The sequence below is a fragment of the Dendrobates tinctorius genome, unplaced genomic scaffold (genome assembly GCF_039654945.1).
Source record: "Dendrobates tinctorius isolate UK_male_01 unplaced genomic scaffold, ASM3965494v1 ptg000162l, whole genome shotgun sequence".
NCBI classification, from domain to species: domain Eukaryota; kingdom Metazoa; phylum Chordata; class Amphibia; order Anura; family Dendrobatidae; genus Dendrobates; species Dendrobates tinctorius.
Genome location: NW_027361829.1, coordinates 65,511,308 through 65,536,797, shown reverse-complemented (window position 1 = coordinate 65,536,797; position 25,490 = coordinate 65,511,308). Strand labels below are relative to the sequence as shown.

The 25,490-nt window shown below is 43.6% G+C and overlaps 1 protein-coding gene and 1 long non-coding RNA gene across 2 annotated transcripts in view; one reads left to right on the top strand and one right to left on the bottom strand.

Moving 5' to 3' along the window:
* The window catches only part of LARS2 (leucyl-tRNA synthetase 2, mitochondrial), a 537,549-nt gene that overhangs the window by 151,750 nt on the left and 360,309 nt on the right, over window positions 1-25,490 (top strand). The window lies entirely within an intron of this gene.
* Window positions 16,745-25,490, bottom strand: part of LOC141052766 (uncharacterized) — a 77,532-nt gene continuing 68,786 nt past the window's right edge. Inside the window, exon 3 of the long non-coding RNA XR_012220886.1 lies at window positions 16,745-18,125. This is a non-coding gene — a long non-coding RNA (uncharacterized lncRNA). The remainder of the gene's footprint in view (window positions 18,126-25,490) is intronic.

The window sequence follows — 25,490 nt, the reverse complement described above, 5'->3', positions numbered from 1 at the left end:
CTCTTACAGCGTTCAATCTCTTTGCTTCTCACTAGCTGCTCCACACACAGTATCTCTCAGGGCAGTCTCTCTTCTTCTGGAAGCTTTCCTTACAGCTCTAGACAGCCAACACTAGGCCCCACCCCTCAGCACACACAGATTCCCAGGCACTCGCAGTACGTGCTCTTAGGCCTGTTTCACACATCAGTTTTTACCCGTCAGTCAAAATCCACCAATTTCTTTAAAAAACGGATCCGCCAAAAAAAGGGGCGGATCCGTTTTTTCCCCCCATAGACTTACATTATTGGCGGATCTTGACTGACGGTCGTCCGTCTCACCCGTTTTGTTACGGATCCGCCACGATTTTAGCGGCTCCCGGGCAGATGAGACAGACCCTGCAACTTTTTTTTGTTTGACGGTCCGCTATTTTGAGCATTAACCCTTTCTGGGAACTCTCCCTCCCTCCCCGCGGCCCCGCTCCACATCCCGTGATACATCGTTCCTCCTACAGCCTCCACCTCCCGCGATACTTGCCTCCACCTCCCGTGATACATGCCTCCACCTCCCGCGATACATCCCTTCACCTCCCGCGATACATCCCTCCACCTCCCGCAATACATGCCTCCACCTCCCACGATACATGCCTCCACCTCCCGCGATACATCCCTCCTCTTCCCGCGATACATGCCTCCACCTCCCGTGATACACCGCTCCACTTCCCACGATACTTCGCTCCACCTCCCGTGATACATGCCTCCACCTCCCGCGATACATCGCTTCTCTTCCCGCGATACACCGCTCCACTTCCCGTGATACATCGCTCCTTATCGTGGCCGCTGCGGTCACTTTAAATTACGCCACTTCGCTTCTCCCACGGATCCTTCATACAGCGTCCTCCACTGACATCCGACGTCACGGATCAGTTCGTTTCACCCTTTGGTGGATTTCTACTGACCGACGACAACGGACGTGTGAAACAGGCCTTAGCTGCAGGAAGCAAACACCACAGGGTCCTAGTGCTCTCCTGGTGTAATCACAGTTCCCCCTCTTGCACCCAACACCCCCACCGATCAGCCACTCATTTCCAGTAGCAGCCAGATATACACTTCAAATGGAGCTAAACTGCTAAGCTCCAATCAAAGTGTAGCAGCCAATCCTGGGTACTGAAGCTCAGCTCCAATTTAAGAGAATAAGAGCTGATCTGCAGCAGCATCTACTTATTAAAAGTTGCTGTGTAGTACAGTTCTGTTCAGTGTAGACATCTGGAATCATAGAATCATAGAATGTTAGCGTTGGAAGAGACCTCCAGGGTCCTCATGTCCAACTCCCTGCTCAATGCAGGATTCACAAAACCATCTCAGACAGATGTCTGTCCAGCCCGATTGAGCCAGAGCAAAGAAGAATGGATAGTGAGGTTGATCTTGTGTCAGACCCTCACTGATATAATACTGATTATCTATTCTAAGGATAGGTCATTAATATCATATGCCTGGACAACCCCTTGGAGTTTGGAGACAAAGCAAAAGTAAATTGAGCAACAATTGTGTAATGATGAGTAAGATATGACTTCTGGAACCTTCCAGAATCTTCCATTCTCTGAGACTTCTGCCTGTCACGTAGCTGCAACCCCCTCCTTCTTTTCCCTCACACAGAAAACCAGTCTAACCTGAATCCCCAGTGTGAGCTCCTTTCTTCCTCATGGCGGGGGGGTCTCTTTGTCTCTGAACCATGTGCTCAGCTACTCTCATAGAAAATAATGGAGATCGAATCATTCGGTCATAAAACGTGGCGCATTTATGATAAAAACATGAAAATTACATTTATGCAAAATGCACGAAACCAGAATTCTGGCCCATAATTTTCACGGTTCCAGCACCCACAGAAACCGAGAACTGGATTCCTCCTAAAGTGTGACATAACTACTGCATGTTTGGACTTGAATTACACCCTCCGACAGCCTAAAAAAATGATACCATGTGCATGTTTATACGAGGTACCCTCTGCGAGATATAGTCATTATAAGTTTTGTAGTCAGAATTGTAACTCCTAGAGCAGGAGGAGGAACATACTAGACTGCCCCTTTCGTGATGTCACAAACCCAAAGCTATAAGGCATTCCCTCCCTAAAATTGGTCATTCGAGCTGGCGGTTTGATGCCAAAAGGACCCCAGATGCAGGGCGACGTGTGGCCCCACCTCCGCACATGGTTAGCTTACAGACCATCTAAGCAACTGTAAGTGTTGATTTTCTATGTTAATCTCATTTATTTTATATTTGCATTGTACATACCTAATGTCTCAACTTTGTAACATCTTTTATCTGTGTAATCACTGCCCCCCTTTTGGGGAATAAATTATAACTTTATTAGTCTGTCTTCATGCTCAAAAAACGAACACGTGCCTTTAAGATAATTGCTACTGAATTGGGTTGGCTTTGAACCCCTCTATAAAGTTTATAACTTAATCAGAGAAACTCTGGAGCTGCTGGTGGCAAAGTGTGATCTGGGCCCTGCTGAGAGTGACGGAAGGGATTTTATAAGCTAACTGGGTGGCTGTGGCCAGAGCATTTTATAATTCCTTCACTGCAGCGTGCCGGTTGGCCAGACCTCATTGAAGCAGCCAACCGGTGACCAATTATCCCAGGTGCAGTTCCCTGACTGACCTGAGGGTAAGGGGGGTGCCGGAGAGCTGCGAGTTCCAAAGTGGAACTGAAAAGTTTCGTGAAGTATTGTGGGCAGTGGTGGGACAACCAAAATAACCCCCCTGCGATAAATTGTTAGGGCAAGACTAGCTTGCTGTTTTTTTCATCACATGTGCCAGCGATGGGATAACTAAGATAAGCCCCCCTGTGCGTGTGATAGTCGTGTGTCGGCAGTGCGTCACATCCCTCCATCCGTGACATACCGATGTCAGCAGCGGGTCTGTGACAATTTGCATTTTATATACTGCATGGGCTTCAACCATGAATGGTGAGTAGTGATGAGCGAGCACTAAAATGCTCAGGTGCTCGCTGCTCGGGTCAAGCAAATTGGAATGCTCGGGTGCTCGACCCGACCAACGAGCGCAATGTAAGTCTATGGGGCACTTGAGCATTTTTACCGCATCTCCCCCCAGCGGTCTGCAAATGGACTAAAAATTGCAGACATAGATGGAAACATTGCTCAAATGACATGGGAACAGCATGGGGAAGACCCCTGGAAGCATTTCTGACTTCCAGGTCACTGCTGTGAACAATGTTGTCAGAGTCTTACGCCACTTTTACAGACTCACAATAAAACATACAAAAACGAAATCAAAATGGATTTTCCTGGGAGATATGTTATGGAACATCCAAGGTAATGACTTGTATATAAGGCAAAATAAATAACCCCCAAAAAAATGCTCTTCCACACCTTGGGCTATGTTCACACATAGCGTTTTTGAACTTCGGCATTGCTTTCAACCAAGACAAATGCATTCACTGAGAAATGTCATTTTAATATTTTACAACCTTATCTGGCCATGTGAAAGAGGGACTCTGAAAGTCACAAAGCCTATTTTTATAGGGCCATCAGGCGTCCTTTACTATTCTTAAAGGGCCAGCAGTAGGCCCTCACTATGCTTTGTTGTTCCCATTATTAATCAGTGGGTCTCCTCTACTGCTATTGCATATGCAGGGAGTGGCAGGGCTGCCCAAAATTTAGGCGCACCCCAATACCCCTCTGAAGAGATGTACAGGAGGGCCTCCAAAAAATAATGTTCCCATTATTAGGAAGTGGTTTTCCCATACTGTTTGCCTATGCATTGAATGCAAGACCTGCCCCAAAATTGGATGCACCCCAATAACCCTTTGAACACACGTACATGAGGGCCACCTGAAAGCAATATTCCCATTATTATGAAGTTGATACTCCCATACTGTTTGACAATGCAGTGAATGCAAGACCTGCCCCAAAATTGGACATGCCCCAATAACCCTTTGAACACACGTACATGAGGGCCACCTGAAAGCAATGTTCTCATTATTAGGAAGTTGGTACTCCCAACTGTTTGCCTATGCAGTGAATGCAAGGCCTGGCCAAAAGTTAGACGCGCCCCAATACCCCTTTGAAGAGACATACAGGAGGCCCACTTGAAAGCAATGTTTCCATTATTAGGAATTTGATACTCCCATACTGTTTGCCTATGCAGTGAATGCCAGGCCTGGCCAAAAAAAACTGCACCCCAATACCCCTTTGAAGAGATGTACTGAAGTGCCTCCTGAAAGCAATGTTCCCATTATTAGGAAGTTGGTACTCCCATACTGTTTGCATATGCAGTGAATGCAAGGCCTGGCAAAAATTTGGAGGCACTCCAATGCCCCTTGGAAGAGACGTGGAGGAGGGCCTCATAAAAAATGTTTTCCATTATAAAAGAATGGGTGGTGGAGGATGAGGAGAAGGAGGAGGACAACAGCAATTAGCCAAAATCAGGAAGCATATACCCATGGATGGGAGGGACTGAGAAAATTCTCCCAGAACTTTGACAGTGTTCCCCTGCCTCTGCCGGATTGGAGTTGTGTCTCTCTCGCCAGTACTCCTTGGTTGTGTAAGGAACTGTGACCTCTGCCGCCAGTGTTTTCAGATGGGAATTTTTTTAATAATTCCGCAACAAGGGCCTTCTGTTACTGCCCCCATTTTAGTAGACCTGTCCACCTCAGGAAAAAGAGAGATAAAGTTCTCCTTGTAGCGTGGGTCCAGAAGTGTCACTAACCAGTAATGACTGTAACCTAAAATTTTGCATAGGAAAGGCAGCATAACATAAACTCAGCCATGCGTGCCAGACTGCTAACAGGCAAGACTTCCGTGTCCTCACCAAGAGGATGACTGACCATGCTCTCCTCCCTGTCCACAGGTCATCCACGCTGAACAGACAGTATGAGTTGTGGCGATAGTACCGTCTATAGGGCATGAAACTAGCTCATCACAACAGGGACTCCACAGAGCTCCACAGTCACATAGCTCCCAGGAATCCTCAGTCTTTGATCCACAGCAAGGTCTCAGGCTGCCAAGATGAAGGGGCTGCAGTAAACAGTCTCTTACAGCGTTCAATCTCTTTGCTTCTCACTAGCTGCTCCACACACAGTATCTCTCAGGGCAGTCTCTCTTCTTCTGGAAGCTTTCCTTACAGCTCTAGACAGCCAACACTAGGCCCCACCCCTCAGCACACACAGATTCCCAGGCACTCGCAGTACGTGCTCTTAGGCCTGTTTCACACATCAGTTTTTACCCGTCAGTCAAAATCCACCAATTTCTTTAAAAAACGGATCCGCCAAAAAAAGGGGCGGATCCGTTTTTTTCCCCCATAGACTTACATTATTGGCGGATCTTGACTGACGGTCGTCCGTCTCACCCGTTTTGTTACGGATTCGCCACGATTTTAGCGGCTCCCGGGCAGATGAGACAGACCCTGCAACGTTTTTTTGTTTGACGGTCCGCTATTTTGAGCATTAACCCTTTCTGGGAACTCTCCCTCCCTCCCCGCGGCCCCGCTCCACATCCCGTGATACATCGTTCCTCCTACAGCCTCCACCTCCCGCGATACTTGCCTCCACCTCCCGTGATACATGCCTCCACCTCCCGCGATACATCCCTTCACCTCCCGCGATACATCCCTCCACCTCCCGCAATACATGCCTCCACCTCCCACGATACATGCCTCCACCTCCCGCGATACATCCCTCCTCTTCCCGCGATACATGCCTCCACCTCCCGTGATACACCGCTCCACTTCCCACGATACTTCGCTCCACCTCCCGTGATACATGCCTCCACCTCCCGCGATACATCGCTTCTCTTCCCGCGATACACCGCTCCACTTCCCGTGATACATCGCTCCTTATCGTGGCCGCTGCGTTCACTTTAAATTACACCACTTCGCTTCTCCCACGGATCCTTCATACAGCGTCCTCCACTGACATCCGACGTCACGGATCAGTTCGTTTCACCCTTTGGTGGATTTCTACTGACCGACGACGACGGACGTGTGAAACAGGCCTTAGCTGCAGCAAGCAAACACCACAGGGTCCTAGTGCTCTCCTGGTGTAATCACAGTTCCCCCTCTTGCACCCAACACCCCCACCGATCAGACACTCATTTCCAGTAACAGCCAGATATACACTTCAAATGGAGCTAAACTGCTAAGCTCCAATCAAAGTGTAGCAGCCAATCCTGGGTACTGAAGCTCAGCTCCAATTTAAGAGAATAAGAGCTGATCTGCAGCAGCATCTACTTATTAAAAGTTGCTGTGTAGTACAGTTCTGTTCAGTGTAGACATCTGGAATCATAGAATCATAGAATGTTAGCGTTGGAAGAGACCTCCAGGGTCCTCATGTCCAACTCCCTGCTCAATGCAGGATTCACAAAACCATCTCAGACAGATGTCTGTCCAGCCCGATTGAGCCAGAGCAAAGAAGAATGGATAGTGAGGTTGATCTTGTGTCAGACCCTCACTGATATAATACTGATTATCTATTCTAAGGATAGGTCATTAATATCATATGCCTGGACAACCCCTTGGAGTTTGGAGACAAAGCAAAAGTAAATTGAGCAACAATTGTGTAATGATGAGTAAGATATGACTTCTGGAACCTTCCAGAATCTTCCATTCTCTGAGACTTCTGCCTGTCACGTAGCTGCAACCCCCTCCTTCTTTTCCCTCACACAGAAAACCAGTCTAACCTGAATCCCCAGTGTGAGCTCCTTTCTTCCTCATGGCGGGGGGTCTCTTTGTCTCTGAACCATGTGCTCAGCTACTCTCATAGAAAATAATGCAGATCGAATCATTCGGTCATAAAACGTGGCGCATTTATGATAAAAACATGAAAATTACATTTATGCAAAATGCACGAAACCAGAATTCTGGCCCATAATTTTCACGGTTCCAGCACCCACAGAAACCGAGAACTGGATTCCTCCTAAAGTGTGACATAACTACTGCATGTTTGGACTTGAATTACACCCTCCGACAGCCTCCTAGAGCAGGAGGAGGAACATACTAGACTGCCCCTTTCGTGATGTCACAAACCCAAAGCTATAAGGCATTCCCTTCCTAAAATTGGTCATTCGAGCTGGCGGTTTGATGCCAAAAGGACCCCAGATGCAGGGCGACGTGTGGCCCCACCTCCGCACATGGTTAGCTTACAGACCATCTAAGCAACTGTAAGTGTTGATTTTCTATGTTAATCTTATTTATTTTATATTTGCATTGTATATACCTAATGTCTCAACTTTGTAACATCTTTTATCTGTGTAATCACTGCCCCCCTTTTGGGGAATAAATTATAACTTTATTAGTCTGTCTTCATGCTCAAAAAACGAACACGTGCCTTTAAGATAATTGCTACTGAATTGGGTTGGCTTTGAACCCCTCTATAAAGTTTATAACTTAATCAGAGAAACTCTGGAGCTGCTGGTGGCAAAGTGTGATCTGGGCCCTGCTGAGAGTGACGGAAGGGATTTTATAAGCTAATTGGGTGGCTGTGGCCAGAGCATTTTATAATTCCTTCACTGCAGCGTGCCGGTTGGCCAGACCTCATTGAAGCAGCCAACCGGTGACCAATTATCCCAGGTGCAGTTCCCTGACTGACCTGAGGGTAAGGGGGGTGCCGGAGAGCTGCGAGTTCCAAAGTGGAACTGAAAAGTTTCGTGAAGTATTGTGGGCAGTGGTGGGACAACCAAAATAACCCCCCTGCGATAAATTGTTAGGGCAAGACTAGCTTGCTGTTTTTTTCATCACATGTGCCAGCGATGGGATAACTAAGATAAGCCCCCCTGTGCGTGTGATAGTCGTGTGTCGGCAGTGCGTCACATCCCTCCATCCGTGACATACCGATGTCAGCAGCGGGTCTGTGACAATTTGCATTTTATATACTGCATGGGCTTCAACCATGAATGGTGAGTAGTGATGAGCGAGCACTAAAATGCTCAGGTGCTCGCTGCTCGGGTCAAGCAAATTGGAATGCTCGGGTGCTCGACCCGACCAACGAGCGCAATGTAAGCCTATGGGGCACTTGAGCATTTTTACCGCAGCTCCCCCCAGCGGTCTGCAAATGGACTAAAAATTGCAGACATAGATGGAAACATTGCTCAAATGACATGGGAACAGCATGGGGAAGACCCCTGGAAGCATTTCTGACTTCCAGGTCACTGCTGTGAACAATGTTGTCAGAGTCTTATGCCACTTTTACAGACTCACAATAAAACATACAAAAACGAAATCAAAATGGATTTTCCTGGGAGATATGTTATGGAACATCCAAGGTAATGACTTGTATATAAGGCAAAATAAATAACCCCCAAAAAAATGCTCTTCCACACCTTGGGCTATGTTCACACATAGCGTTTTTGAACTTCGGCATTGCTTTCAACCAAGACAAATGCATTCACTGAGAAATGTCATTTTAATATTTTACAACCTTATCTGGCCATGTGAAAGAGGGACTCTGAAAGTCACAAAGCCTATTTTTATAGGGCCATCAGGCATCCTTTACTATTCTTAAAGGGCCAGCAGTAGGCCCTCACTATGCTTTGTTGTTCCCATTATTAATCAGTGGGTCTCCTCTACTGCTATTGCATATGCAGGGAGTGGCAGGGCTGCCCAAAATTTAGGCGCACCCCAATACCCCTCTGAAGAGATGTACAGGAGGGCCTCCAAAAAATAATGTTCCCATTATTAGGAAGTGGTTTTCCCATACTGTTTGCCTATGCATTGAATGCAAGACCTGCCCCAAAATTGGATGCACCCCAATAACCCTTTGAACACACGTACATGAGGGCCACCTGAAAGCAATATTCCCATTATTATGAAGTTGATACTCCCATACTGTTTGACAATGCAGTGAATGCAAGACCTGCCCCAAAATTGGACATGCCCCAATAACCCTTTGAACACACGTACATGAGGGCCACCTGAAAGCAATGTTCTCATTATTAGGAAGTTGGTACTCCCAACTGTTTGCCTATGCAGTGAATGCAAGGCCTGGCCAAAAGTTAGACGCGCCCCAATACCCCTTTGAAGAGACATACAGGAGGCCCACTTGAAAGCAATGTTTCCATTATTAGGAATTTGATACTCCCATACTGTTTGCCTATGCAGTGAATGCCAGGCCTGGCCAAAAAAAACTGCACCCCAATACCCCTTTGAAGAGATGTACAGAAGGGCCTCCTGAAAGCAATGTTCCCATTATTAGGAAGTTGGTACTCCCATACTGTTTGCATATGCAGTGAATGCAAGGCCTGGCAAAAATTTGGAGGCACTCCAATGCCCCTTGGAAGAGACGTGGAGGAGGGCCTCATAAAAAATGTTTTCCATTATAAAAGAATGGGTGGTGGAGGATGAGGAGAAGGAGGAGGACAACAGCAATTAGCCAAAATCAGGAAGCATATACCCATGGATGGGAGGGACTGAGAAAATTCTCCCAGAACTTTGACAGTGTTCCCCTGCCTCTGCCGGATTGGAGTTGTGTCTCTCTCGCCAGTACTCCTTGGTTGTGTAAGGAACTGTGACCTCTGCCGCCAGTGTTTTCAGATGGGAATTTTTTTAATAATTCCGCAACAAGGGCCTTCTGTTACTGCCCCCATTTTAGTAGACCTGTCCACCTCAGGAAAAAGAGAGATAAAGTTCTCCTTGTAGCGTGGGTCCAGAAGTGTCACTAACCAGTAATGACTGTAACCTAAAATTTTGCATAGGAAAGGCAGCATAACATAAACTCAGCCATGCGTGCCAGACTGCTAACAGGCAAGACTTCCGTGTCCTCACCAAGAGGATGACTGACCATGCTCTCCTCCCTGTCCACAGGTCATCCACGCTGAACAGACAGTATGAGTTGTGGCGATAGTACCGTCTATAGGGCATGAAACTAGCTCATCACAACAGGGACTCCACAGAGCTCCACAGTCACATAGCTCCCAGGAATCCTCAGTCTTTGATCCACAGCAAGGTCTCAGGCTGCCAAGATGAAGGGGCTGCAGTAAACAGTCTCTTACAGCGTTCAATCTCTTTGCTTCTCACTAGCTGCTCCACACACAGTATCTCTCAGGGCAGTCTCTCTTCTTCTGGAAGCTTTCCTTACAGCTCTAGACAGCCAACACTAGGCCCCACCCCTCAGCACACACAGATTCCCAGGCACTCGCAGTACGTGCTCTTAGGCCTGTTTCACACATCAGTTTTTACCCGTCAGTCAAAATCCACCAATTTCTTTAAAAAACGGATCCGCCAAAAAAAGGGGCGGATCCGTTTTTTTCCCCCATAGACTTACATTATTGGCGGATCTTGACTGACGGTCGTCCGTCTCACCCGTTTTGTTACGGATCCGCCACGATTTTAGCGGCTCCCGGGCAGATGAGACAGACCCTGCAGCGTTTTTTTGTTTGACGGTCCGATATTTTGAGCATTAACCCTCTCTGGGAACTCTCCCTCCCTCCCCGCGGCCCCGCTCCACATCCCGTGATACATCGTTCCTCCTACAGCCTCCACCTCCCGCGATACTTGCCTCCACCTCCCGTGATACATGCCTCCACCTCCCGCGATACATCCCTTCACCTCCCGCGATACATCCCTCCACCTCCCGCAATACATGCCTCCACCTCCCACGATACATGCCTCCACCTCCCGCGATACATCCCTCCTCTTCCCGCGATACATGCCTCCACCTCCCGTGATACACCGCTCCACTTCCCACGATACTTCGCTCCACCTCCCGTGATACATGCCTCCACCTCCCGCGATACATCGCTTCTCTTCCCGCGATACACCGCTCCACTTCCCGTGATACATCGCTCCTTATCGTGGCCGCTGCGGTCACTTTAAATTACGCCACTTCGCTTCTCCCACGGATCCTTCATACAGCGTCCTCCACTGACATCCGACGTCACAGATCAGTTCGTTTCACCCTTTGGTGGATTTCTACTGACCGACGACGACGGACGTGTGAAACAGGCCTTAGCTGCAGCAAGCAAACACCACAGGGTCCTAGTGCTCTCCTGGTGTAATCACAGTTCCCCCTCTTGCACCCAACACCCCCACCGATCAGACACTCATTTCCAGTAGCAGCCAGATATACACTTCAAATGGAGCTAAACTGCTCACCATCTTGGTGGAGTACTCAAAATTTTGGGGGATGTACATATGTCTGACATTCATGTCCACTCCTGAGATCTAATGTGTGGAGTCTGAACTGAATACCGACGGCCTTGTTGATGCTTGTTGTCAACAACTGCCCTCTTCAGCTCAGAAATCCTTCCCAACATCTGCAGTGTAGAGTTCCAACACATAGGGACATCACACACCAGTCGGTGAGTTGGAAGCTGGAAATGCTGCTGAAGCACGGCAAGGGCGGCGGAAGCTGTAGCTGACTTTCTAAAATGGGCACACAGGCGGAATACTTTCACAAGCAGATCGGGCAGCTCCGGGTAGCTTTTGAGAAACTGCTGAACCACGAGGTTAAGCACATGGGCCAGGCATGGTACGTGTGTGAGCTCGCCTCGCCTCAGAGCTGCCACCAGGTTCTGGCCATTGTCAAACACGACCATGCCTGGCTGTAGGTTCAGCGGTGTCAACCACAGATCTGTCCACAACTCTTCAGCATTGTCCAGTTTGTCATCTAAGCAAATTAGCTTCAGCACAACCTGTTGCCCCTTGGCTGCGGCAGTGCTTCCAACTTGTGACTGATGTGATAATTTCTGAGATGTGATTAACAGAAAAAAGAAATAGGCCACAAAGCAGGGGATCACCCTAGGCAGGAAATAGCATAAACAATTCAAATTTTATTCAACACAGAAAAACAGACAAAAAATTGTTAAAAACATTAAAAATTGTCAAACATATGACACATATACACATTGCACAAAGCTCATAATAGAGCATACCACCTACCGCTAAACACTCCACAATGGGAAAATGACCCTAGGTCCATGTAAACAGCATACCAGAGTGTGAAAACATACACCCCCTCAAATAGAAATATTTAACTGTGCAGAAGGTAGAAAACACTCTCTGTGTAGTAAAGGTGGACAATAAATTCATTACCTGAAAAGAGGGTTAACACTAATACCATAAGTCACCACAGATAGAGATATATAACTCATGAAGTGTCTTGTCCGAATGCAGTAAAAAAGAATATATTAGAGGCAAACGGTTTAAATCACCCCCTTTAGGAACATATATTGCACTGCTTCAAAAATACACATGAAGCATACAAATAACCCACATGGTCCAAGCCCCTGAAATAAGGAGAGAGAGGTATAAGCTAAAATAGCCTCCTACAATGGTCAGCACATGTTCACATTAGCGATATACAAAACCCATGTAGAGAGGAACAGGCAGAGTGGAAAGACCTGACGCGTGTCGCCACACTTGGTGGCTTCATCAGGGGTACTAACGGCCTGTCTGCTGTGCCAATATATGTGATTATTTAATTAATTAATCAGGGGCAGCTGCGCTGCTGCTTACCAGAGAAAGACCAGTGATATGAGACATCTGATAGCAGGTAGCCCATGGCGGTAGCCATTATCCCATGGTAACGGCGTGTTATATCACAGCTTGTGTACAACAGCGCAGGCATCGGCATCCCGAGGGCCAAACACAACTCCAAAAAGAGGCGGAAGTGAATAGACAGTCACTGTAACTGCTCAGGCGCATACAGCCATAAGAACGAAAATACGTAATTTTGTTAGCAGCTCCGTTGCTGTGGCGACTGACTATGTGGGCGGAGAGCAAATGAACACTCCAAAGGCAGGAATGGGAAGCCCAACCGCACAGGCGCCAGAAATCAAACACAGGGGAGGCGCCACAGAATGCTGACCCGCAAAATATCCAAACAGATTAATTCCATGACGCAAATGTGGCGCACTACTATCGCACGGTCACCAATACCCAAATACAGCATTATGATTTTTACAAATAACACTGTGTACATAATAGTCAGAATAGCATATAAATGGTTCAATTATACAGGCGCCATCAGGGAGTACTATACAGGCACCGATAATCTAATAGAAAGAACATTCCATCAAAAAGTCATATGACGTTAATGTAAATAATAAGAACGAAAATACGTCATTTTATTTACAACTTCATTGCCATAGCAACTGGCCATATGAGCGGTGAATGGGCAAACACTCCAAAACAGGAGTGAAGAGCCCAACTGCGCAGATGCCAGATGTAAAACACAGGGGCGGCGCCACTGAGTGCAAGCCAGTAAAGTGCCAAAACAGATTCAATTGCGCGAGCGTGACGCACGACCATTGTACAAGCACCAATACACAAATAAGGCATTACTGTTTTGATTTAAAAAAAAAAACTTACATCAGATATACAAAACCCATGTAGAGAAAGGTATGGGCAAAAATAGCCTCCTACAATGGTCAGCACATGTTCACATTAGCGATATATAAAACCCATGTAGAGTGGAGCAGGCAGAGTGGAAAGACCCATGCGTAGAAAATGTTATACTTGTACTCAGTTGTGCTACACACGCATACCATAGAATCAGACATACGTTGTTGTATTATGCAGATACCAGTCTCATAGTAACATAGTTTTGAAGGCTGAAGGAAGACCTTATGTCCTTCTAGTTCAGCCTATTTTTAGTGCAGCTGTTCTGCATTGTTGATCCTGGGGAAGGCAAAAAACCCAGAGAGTAGAAGCCAATTTTCTCCATTGGGAAAAAAATTCCTTCCCCTAAGCTGGGTCAACCATCTACCTATAATATTATGTTATTCGTAACCTTCTATACTGTTACTCACAAGAAAAGCATTCATTCCTTTCTTAAATTCATTCAGTGAGTTGGCCATCACCACTTCCTCAGGAAGAGAATTACAGAGCCTCACTGCTCTTACCGTGAAGAACCCTCTTCTATGCTGGTGCAGAAATTGTCTTTCCTCCAAACTAAGAGAATGCCCCCTAGTTCTTGTCACAGTCCTTGGTACAAACAGTTCATTGGAGAGATCTCTGTATTGCCCTCTGATATACTTGTACATATATATTAGGTCTCCCCTAAGTCTTCTCTTTTCTAGAGTAATAGACCTAATTTTGATAACCTTTCTGAGTATTGTAGTGAACCAACTCCATTTATCATTTTAGTAGCCCGCCTTTGAACCCTTTCAAGTTCAGTAATGTCTTTCTTGAGCACCGGCGTCCAAAATTGCACAAAATACTCCAAGTGTGGTCTGACGAGTGATTTGTACAGAGGGAGAATTATGTTTTCATCTCGTGTCCCCAGACCTCTTCTAATGCATCCCATGACCCTATTTGCTTTGGTGGCAGCTGCCTGACACTGGGCACTCCAATTTAGGTTCTTATTGACTAAGATGCCTAAGTCTTTTTCCATGTCTGATTTCCCCAGCAGTTTCCCATTTAGTAAGTAACTGTAGCATCTGTTTCTCCTTCCCATGTGCATAACCTTACACTTATCTGTGTTAAACCTCATTTGCCATTTTTCAGCCCAGTTCTCCAATTTACTCAAATCTGTCTGTAGTTGCAAACTGTCCTCCTCTGTGTTAACTACCTTACATAGTTTTGTATCATCTGCAAATACTGATATTTTACTGTGTAAGCCATCCACTAGATCATTAATAAATATATTAAATAGTAGGGGGCCCAATACAGAACCCTGTGGTACCCCACTAGTAACCCTGGCCCAACCACTCTTTGTTTTCTATCACTAAGCCAGCTACCTACCCATCTACACACATTTTCCCCTAGCCCAAGCTTTTTCATCTTACTTACAAATCTTTTATGTGGGACAATGTCAAATGCTTTAGCGAAGTTGAGATAAATGAAATCCAATGATTCTCCTTGGTCCATTTGAGAGCTTACATCCTCATAGAAGCTGATGAGGTTAGTTTGACAGGAGCGATCCTTCATAAATCCATGTTGATATGGAGTTAAACATTTATTAACATTGAGATATTCCATAATGGTATCCCTTAGAAACCCTTCAAAAATTTTACCCACAACAGATGTTAAGCTTACCGGCCTATAGTTTCCAGGTTCCCTTTTACACCCCTTTTTGAATATTGGTACCACATTTGCTTGCCGCCAATGAAAAGGAACAGACACTGTTTCTATAGAGTCTTTAAATATAAGGATATCACATTACTTAACTCCCTTAATACCCGAGGGTGAATGCCATCAGGACCTGGTGATTTGTCAATTTTAATCTTACTAAGGCGGTTCTGCACTTCTTCCTGGGTTAGGCAGGTAATACTTAATGGGGAGTTTACATTATCACTCTGCATTTCCCCTGGCAAATCCTTTTCCTGTGTGAACACTGTTGAGAAAAAAGTATTTAAAACATTTGCTTTTCCCACATCGCTCTCTATGTTCATTGTTCTTTAAAGGGCCGACACCATCAATTTTAATCATTTTACTGTTTATATAATTAAAGAATAGTTTGGGGTTTGTTTTACTTTCCTTAGCAATGAGTCTCTCAGTTTCCACTTTTGCTAAATGTATTTGTTTTTTACACATTTTATTTTTTTCTCTATAACTTTTTAATGCTTCTTCATTGCCTTCTTGTTTTAGCTTCTTAAATGCCTTGTTCTTGTTATTTATTGCCCTTTTTACATCCTTATTTAGCCACATTGGTGTTCTCCTGTTCCTAGCCCTTTTATTTCTGCACGGTATGGCTAGCTCGCAGTGGGTGTGTAAAACTGATTTAAATATTTCCCATTTATTTTCTGTGCTCCTATTTTTGAGGACATTGCCCCAATCAATTCGGCGAAGGTCCTCTCTAAGCTGATCAAACTTTGCTTTCCTGAAATTCAGCATTTTTGTAACCCCCTTCCAGGGCACCTTACTGAAGGACAAGTGGAATTGTATTATATTGTGGTCACTGTTCCCTAGGTGCCCATCGACTCGTACTTCTGTTATTCTATATGGCCTGTTGCTTAAAATTAAGTCCAGAAGGGCTGTCCCTCTAGTTGGGCCCTGCACAAGTTGTGACAGATAATTATCCTTGGTCACTGACAGAAATTGGTTTCCTTTCTGAGATACGCAGGTTTCAGTTTCCCAGTCTATGTCGGGGTAGTTGAAGTCCCCCATAATAATCACCTCATTGTGATTTGCTGCTTTGTCTATTTGTTTCAATAATACATTTTCAGTGGTTTCTGTTGTATTTGGTTGCTTACAACAAACCCCAAGCAGTATAAAGATGCTGAAAGAGATATGGTATAGTATGAACATAGGGGGGGAAAGGGTATATTGTCAACTATACAAACAATGTTAGTGTTGGGGTCGACTCCACTATAGGTGAATCAATAATATGAAACAACTACTCCACAAATGGTTCTTGAGGATACACAATATGCATGGATTTATATAGATATACCTTAATCAGGGACTATTATCCGTGCCGAGGAAGCCTGGAGACCCTATGTGCTATAGTCAAATATATCTATGGATGAGCGGAAGTACAACAATGGATTCAATAAATATAATTCATAGAATATTTCAAAAAGCCGCACTGTAGATAATTATGCCCAATCTCACTTAGAAGAAAAGAGGAACCCAATATAATAAACCAGTATAATGAACCACCCCAAAGGCGCCTAGGCCAGATCGCAACTACGCACACTCAGCTAAAGAAACGCAATATTAATGGCCAGTATGTATTGGCCAACGTTTTAATAGGGCATAATGCTGTTATAGGAAAAAAAAAAGTAAAGTAGACATAATCCATATTTAATAGAAACTACCCAAAAAGAAAAAGCAGTCAAAATTCCATAAAATACAAATTTTATTAGATAATGTTTAAAAAATATTATAAGGACTTACAGTGCATGTTTGGGGAGAGACAGGAAATATGACAACAACATGGTCAAAAAGGACCAACCAAACTGCGAGCATAGCACCAGGAAAAAAATGTGTAGGATATACGCAGATTACCAATAATCGGTCAGGGAAAAATGGCAACCATTAATATGGCAAGGAATGTACAGAGACATCACCAGGAAGAAAATGTGTAGGATGTACGCAGATTACCAATAATCGGTCAGGGAAAAATGGCAACCATTAATATGGCAAGGAGTGTACAAAGACATCACCATGTAGCCCAAGGCTACTGCCCTTTCAAATAAAGGAATTCCCTGCCCATAAAGTGCACATAGCATACATAACCGATGCCCAGTAAAGCATCACAAATGGAAGCGAATAGCAATATTCCTATACCTGGAAGCAGTGGTGGCAGTGAGGTGGATCCAGTCCCCGACGCGCGTTTCGGAGTCAGAGGACTCCTTCCTCAGGGGGCGTTAGAGAGAGGTGCGACCACCGAGATTGTATAGCGTGCGCCCGCCAGAGGCTGTCTGCGCGCACGAGATGCCCGCCCCACGCCGACCGGATCCATGCCGTGACGTCACCGGAAACACGCGGGCCCACGTGATCCAGCACGTCAAGCAGGGAGCACAGGCGGCCGCGCGACGGACACCACGCATGCGCACAGACAGCGTCGGGCAGGAGCCGCCATACATACAAAGGGCAAGAGTATGGGAAAACAAAATATGTAAGGGGAAGTTAGGTACTACTTGTGTATACACAAATGAACCATGCCAACTATGCACTGCATAATATCAATGCATAGAAAATAGTATATCGGCAAAGAACATGGCATGGCATGTAAGAGTAACTAAATAGGTGTAACGGCAGCGTCAAAAAGTCATATGCATTACATATATTGGAATATACAACATAGAATATGAAGCTCACCAACATAAAACCATTGTACAATACATGATGCATAAATATATCCCTATATGGATAGATACCATCACAGTGATATAAAAAACATACATAATACATTGTATACTTCAAACATGCCATTATACCTAGAGAACATCAATAAATACCCCATACAGATGTACATATATGGGTAAATGCAAAATACAAAAGTATACACAAACACAAAACACAGTACATAAACATACATAAAAAATACATATATACCGAAATGGGTAATACCCAACCCATCAGTCTACCATAGGTAGATATATAATATCCCACATAGGTATAGATATAACCACACAAGAGATTCCAAAGACATCATCATGGATCCATCCGTCAGCCGACTTTTATGATTCCAAAAGAACCTCGGACCCTTCATAATCTCAAAGGACAATACGTCATGTTCGAATCACTAGAAAGATTAAAAGAATAAAAATTAAAAATGACATAAAGAAAAACACAAGACCACAAAGCTCATATTAAAGTACGTTGGATGAATTACAAGTATGGGGCATATGAAATGTTTTCATTTAATCCACGTGGATGGATGGTACCCAACGTCCAGATCCATCTGGTTTCGGACCTAGCCAGCCTATTAGACAATTTACCACCCCTTATATTGATGTTAAGAGCATCAATGCCCCTTATTCTTAAGAGTGTGGCATTACACTGGTGCAAATCCTTGAAATGCCTAGGTAGCGTCTTCAGGCTTGAATCATCAGTACAAGTGGCGGCTGACATTATACCCAGGACATGTTCCCTAGTACGTACCTTCAATTGCCGTGTGGTCATGCCCACATAAATGAGCCCACACGGACAGGTAGCGTAATATATCACGTACCGAGTGGTACATGATATACGTTGCTTAATGGAAAATGTCCTGGTACCATCAGAATTGGTAAATGAAGTACTACGTTCAATATTAGGGCAGGCTATGCACATGCCACAGGGAAAGCAACCATGTCTAATCGGATGATCATCCAAAAAAGTATGTGCTGGATGGTCAACATAATGACTGGCCACCAATTGGTCACGTAGGTTCCTAGCCCTTCTATAAGAGATGGACGGATAATCCGGGAGAAATTTACTCAAAATAGGATCCACCATAAGGATAGGCCAAGCCTTTCTCATTGCATCACGCATCATTCCATGTTGGGGATGAAAGGAGGTGATGAATCTCACAACATCATTCCCCTTAGATCTATTACGATCCCTGTAGAGCAGCTCATTACGGGTAGAAAATTTGGCACATTGGTAAGCCTTTTTTTATACTCCGTTTGCTGTATCCACGTGCTAAGAATCGAGATCTTAGTTCATTAGCACGGTTCTCAAAATCCATATTGGTGGAACAGATACGGCGGAGTCGTAAGAACTGTCCCACAGGGATAGCTTTGATGAGATGATGCGGATGACAGGATGAGGCATGGAGTAAAGAGTTGGTAGATGTCTCCTTGCGGTAGATATCAGTTTGTATGATTCCTTTAGTATCCTTTTTAACAGAGACATCCAGAAAATTGATTTTTTCCGGATCTCACGTCAAAGTCAGCTTGATGTTAAGATCGTTGCCATTCAGAATGGATATAAATTGCAGGAGGTCGATGGAGCTGCCCTGAAAGATAAAGAAGATGTCGTCGATGTAACGCGCCCAAAAAGGGACACGTTCAATCAACCCCTGTTTATCAGACAGAAAGAGATCCCTCTCCCACAGCCCCAGGAAGAGATTGGCATAGGACGGCGCAAAGGCCGCACCCATGGCAGTCCCCTGGAGCTGCAAGTAGAAGGACCTCTTAAACACAAAAAAATTGTGTGTGAGAGTGAACTCTAAAAGCTCCAGGATGAGGTCCCTAAGTCCCATAGAAATGGTGGAGGTGGATAAATAAAATCGTACGGCACGTAGGCCGTCAATATGCTTGATGTTGGTATATAGGGACTCAACATCAACCGAAGCAAGAAGAGAATCACTCTCCAAGCAGAGTCCATCGACCTTCCGCAAGAGATCACCAGTGTCCTTAAGGAAGGAGGGCAAACTAGATACCAGCGGCTGAAGATGATGGTCAATCCATTTGTTGATGTTCTCAAGGAAATTCCCACGACCAGATATAATAGGTCTGCCCGGTGGTGATCTGATGTCCTTATGTATTTTGGGCAGGAGGTACAGTGTGGCTATAAATCACAATGTCCCACTGAAAAAATAAATAAATCAGGAAGGAGGACCAATTGGTATAAAAAGATATATTTTTATTAACAAAGAATTAAAAATATACAAATGGAGAGATGCACATATCAATAAAGGGACGTTGTGAACCCATTATTTTTCACATGTATCAAACACCAAATTAATTCACCATTATCAAAAATAGTAATAGGTAAACAATAGCTGCAAAATCCCTTATCCTATAAAAACATCCACATAAATGTGAAAACTGTGCAATTTGTTATAATAAATATCCATAAATTAGTACGATAAGGATTCTCAGAAATATAAGGGCTCTCAAGTCTATATTACCACTGCAAGTTGCCAAAAACCGCCAATAATCTGAACTATGGCGATTCCCATAGATATATATTAAGCTGGGCCAATTTAATAACCATCCGTATGGCAATGTCGATCTTTGTTAGCGGCATTCAAGACCGCTCTCCCAATATAAAAGGTGATTACCACCCTCTTTGGCTGTATAATACAGCACACAAAGAAAAAACAGGCCAAAATCCGCCTGTCAGGCGTGGTGATTGGCATGGAATGTAAAACCATGCACCGGCATAATTGCAGTAATCATGTAACAATAGAACAAATAATGTCATGGAGCAAAGCAGCCATTACCAGTGATTGATAAGAAGTCTCCTCGGGCGTCCCTTTGCCCCGACGCGCGTTTCGCTTTTGCTTCAACGGGAGGCATAACTTAGGAGGGGAAATCCCTGTTTATATAATCCTCTACCCAGCTGCAATCAATTACATTGCTAGAATGACCATAGCGCATTCCCAGAAGTAAGTACTCCAAACCATGAGAAGTTAACCCATAATATCACTTGAAGTGAATCGCTGGATCTTAAAAAACAGTATTGAATTTCCTACAACTAAGCGCTACAAAAATGATATTTATAAAAGTAGATAATCTTAATATATAGATCACTAATATATCCACATATTATAGCGCTACTATGATGCGGGTATAGAGATCTATGCTATACTATTACAACCTTATGTCTACACAAAATGGGAGGAAGCATCTAATGTGTGCTCTCTAACCTTCTTACAACTTTTGGTTAATTTCTACTCTGGTAATATAGAGATGCTTGATAAATCTATTGATTTGTGTCATGAAGAGATCCGCAAGGGCTGTTCTCCTGATAAAATCCAATCGTTTGAAACCGATCTAGAGAAATCTATGGACATGGTGGTTAAAAAAATCCAGCAAAACCAACTGACTAAATTCAACAGGGACGTCAAAGATTATCAGATGAAAAAAGTCTACCTATGGAGAAATAGCAATAATCCTAAATTACATCGTTCATTCTCTAGCACTTCAGTTACCTCCATAGGTGGGCAATCTGATGGATCTCAAGTCTCGACCTCATCCTATGATACTGGTGGGCCCCGCAAGTTACGGGACCACTCGTTCCATCCTTATAAAAGACATTTAATGAATCAATCCGAACCATACCATAAGGATAATAAGGTGATTAATCTTAGTCAACATGTTCTCACAAGGGTTGATTTGTCACTATTGGAAAGAGGCTTTACTTTCTCACCCACCTCTGGTTTTGATACCTTTACAGCTGTAAAAGATCTTAACCTGTTTGCCAGATCGTTGCTCTTTAAAAGGTATTTCTTTAATAATGATCTCCAGTGTCTTTTTCCCACAGAAGAGGAGCAGGAGGCAATAAGAATCTTGGAGGTGCTGGCGGCTGAACATGATGGTGAGGGAGGTAAGATTCCCCCATCCATTCGTCCAAGATCTGTGAAATTCCCCCCATTTACATCATGCCCTAGCATAGACCTTTTTGTGCGTGTGGTGACTGATGAGTTCAGGAAGATTCCCAAATATGGCAGGGGTGACAATCTGACCAGGGAAGAAAGGGTGAAGCTAAGGTATCTCAAAAATCTTCTGGATGTAGTGCTGAAGCCAGCTGACAAAGGTGGCAATGTGGTGATTTGGCTTACGGCAATGTACGAGAGAGAGGCATTCCGCCAATTAAATAATTCGGTATGCTATAAAAAACTTACTTACAATCCCCTCTCGGCCTTTTCTGCCAAATTGGATTTGATCATCAACAGGGCCGTGATTAACGGCATTGTCACCAAAGAGCTGGCTTCGGCACTCACCGTAAAAGAACCTACTATAGCCACACTGTAAATCACTTATAGAATTGCCTCTGTAATCAAAAAGTAAATACCATAACTATTGATATAAATCACAATGTCCCACTGAAAAAATAAATAAATCAGGAAGGAGGACCAATTGGTATAAAAAGATATATTTTTATTAACAAAGAATTAAAAATATACAAATGGAGAGATGCACATATCAATAAAGGGACGTTGTGAACCCATTATTTTTCACATGTATCAAACACCAAATTAATTCACCATTATCAAAAATAGTAATAGGTAAACAATAGCTGCAAAATCCCTTATCCTATAAAAACATCCACATCAATGTGAAAACTGTGCAATTTGTTATAATAAATATCCATAAATTAGTACGATAAGGATTCTCAGAAATATAAGGGCTCTCAAGTCTATATTACCACTGCAAATTGCCAAAAACCGCCAATAATCTGAACTATGGCGATTCCCATAGATATATATTAAGCTGGGCCAATTTAATAACCATCCGTATGGCAATGTCGATCTTTGTTAGCGGCATTCAAGACCGCTCTCCCAATATAAAAGGTGATTACCACCCTCTTTGGCTGTATAATACAGCACACAAAGAAAAAACAGGCCAAAATCCGCCTGTCAGGCGTGGTGATTGGCATGGAATGTAAAACCATGCACCGGCATAATTGCAGTAATCATGTAACAATAGAACAAATAATGTCATGGAGCAAAGCAGCCATTACCAGTGATTGATAAGAAGTCTCCTCGGGCGTCCCTCTGCCCCGATGCGCGTTTCGCTTTTGCTTCAACGGGAGGCATAACTTAGGAGGGGAAATCCCCGTTTATATAATCCTCTACCCAGCTGCAATCAATTACATTGCTAGAATGACCATAGCGCATGCCCAGAAGTAAGTACTCCAAACCATGAGAAGTTAACCCATAATATCACTTGAAGTGAATCGCTGGATCTTAAAAAACAGTATTGAATTTCCTACAACTAAGCGCTACAAAAATGATATTTATAAAAGTAGATAATCTTAATATATAGATCACTAATATATCCACATATTATAGCGCTACTATGATGCGGGTATAGAGATCTATGCTATACTATTACAACCTTATGTCTACACATATAGGATAAAATGCAAATTCAGACTATTATTCACTCAAGATTTCATAATCAGAATAATGATTGGAACACTAACCAGGGAACGCATAAATGGAAAATAAATAACAAAGAAGTCACCCTAAATCCATGAAGTGAAAAACGGCGCATGAGGGAGTTGAACTTGGTTCACTACTATCAATAAGAGAAGGGTTTATGTGCTCCTATGTCGATCGCCACCAGTCATCACCAGATGACCCTGGAAAGCGAAATGCACATAATATGAGCATCACACTCTTCTCTGGTGAATCAAGACCCACTCATGCGCACTCACAAGGATGTATGTAATATGGGGTACTTCAAAAGCACTCTCAAAACCCCCAAATAAAGGTATAACGAGTACAAAATCATAATATCAATAATGAGAATGTCATAATGATATTATGATTTTGTACTCGTTATACCTTTATTTGGGGGTTTTGAGAGTGCTTTTGAAGTACCCCATATTACATACATCCTTGTGAGTGCGCATGAGTGGGTCTTGATTCACCAGAGAAGAGTGTGATGCTCATATTATGTGCATTTCGCTTTCCAGGGTCATCTGGTGATGACTGGTGGCGATCGACATAGGAGCACACAAACACTTCTCTTATTGATAGTAGTGAACCAAGTTCAACTCCCTCATGCGCCGTTTTTCACTTCATGGATTTAGGGTGACTTCTTTGTTATTTATTTTCCATTTATGCGTTCCCTGGTTAGTGTTCCAATCATTATTCTGATTATGAAATCTTGAGTGAATAATAGTCTGAATTTGCATTTTATCCTATATGTGTAGACATAAGGTTGTAATAGTATAGCATAGATCTCTATACCCGCATCATAGTAGCGCTATAATATGTGGATATATTAGTGATCTATATATTAAGATTATCTACTTTTATAAATATCATTTTTGTAGCGCTTAGTTGTAGGAAATTCAATACTGTTTATTAAGATCCAGCGATTCACTTCAAGTGATATTATGGCTTAACTTCTCATGGTTTGGAGTACTTACTTCTGGGCATGCGCTATGGTCATTCTAGCAATGTAATTGATTGCAGCTGGGTAGAGGATTATATAAACGGGGATTTCCCCTCCTAAGTTATGCCTCCCGTTGAAGCAAAAGCGAAACGCGCGTCGGGGCAGAGGGACGCCCGAGGAGACTTCTTATCAATCACTGGTAATGGCTGCTTTGCTCCATGACATTATTTGTTCTATTGTTACATGATTACTGCAATTATGCCGGTGCATGGTTTTACATTCCATGCCAATCACCACGCCTGACAGGCGGATTTTGGCCTGTTTTTTCTTTGTGTGCTGTATTATACAGCCAAAGAGGGTGGTAATCACCTTTTATATTGGGAGAGCGGTCTTGAATGCCGCTAACAAAGATCGACATTGCCATACGGATGGTTATTAAATTGGCCCAGCTTAATATATATCTATGGGAATCGCCATAGTTCAGATTATTGGCGGTTTTTGGCAATTTGCAGTGGTAATATAGACTTGAGAGCCCTTATATTTCTGAGAATCCTTATCGTACTAATTTATGGATATTTATTATAACAAATTGCACAGTTTTCACATTTATGTGGATGTTTTTATAGGATAAGGGATTTTGCAGCTATTGTTTACCTATTACTATTTTTGATAATGGTGAATTAATTTGGTGTTTGATACATGTGAAAAATAATGGGTTCACAACGTCCCTTTATTGATATGTGCATCTCTCCATTTGTATATTTTTAATTCTTTGTTAATAAAAATATATCTTTTTATACCAATTGGTCCTCCTTCCTGATTTATTTATTTTTTCAGTGGGACATTGTGATTTATATCAATAGTTATGGTATTTACTTTTTGATTACAGAGGCAATTCTATAAGTGATTTACAGTGTGGCTATAGTAGGTTCTTTTACGGTGAGTGCCGAAGCCAGCTCTTTGGTGACAATGCCGTTAATCACGGCCCTGTTTATGATCAAATCCAATTTGGCAGAAAAGGCCGAGAGGGGATTGTAAGTAAGTTTTTTATAGCATACCGAATTATTTAATTGGCGGAATGCCTCTCTCTCGTACATTGCCGTAGGCCAAATCACCACATTGCCACCTTTGTCAGCTGGCTTCAGCACTACATCCAGAAGATTTTTGAGATACCTTAGCCTCACCCTTTCTTCCCTGGTCAGATTGTCACCCCTGCCATATTTGGGAATCTTCCTGAACTCATCAGTCACCACACGCACAAAAAGGTCTATGCTAGGGCATGATGTAAATGGGGGGAATTTCACAGATCTTGGACGAATGGATGGGGG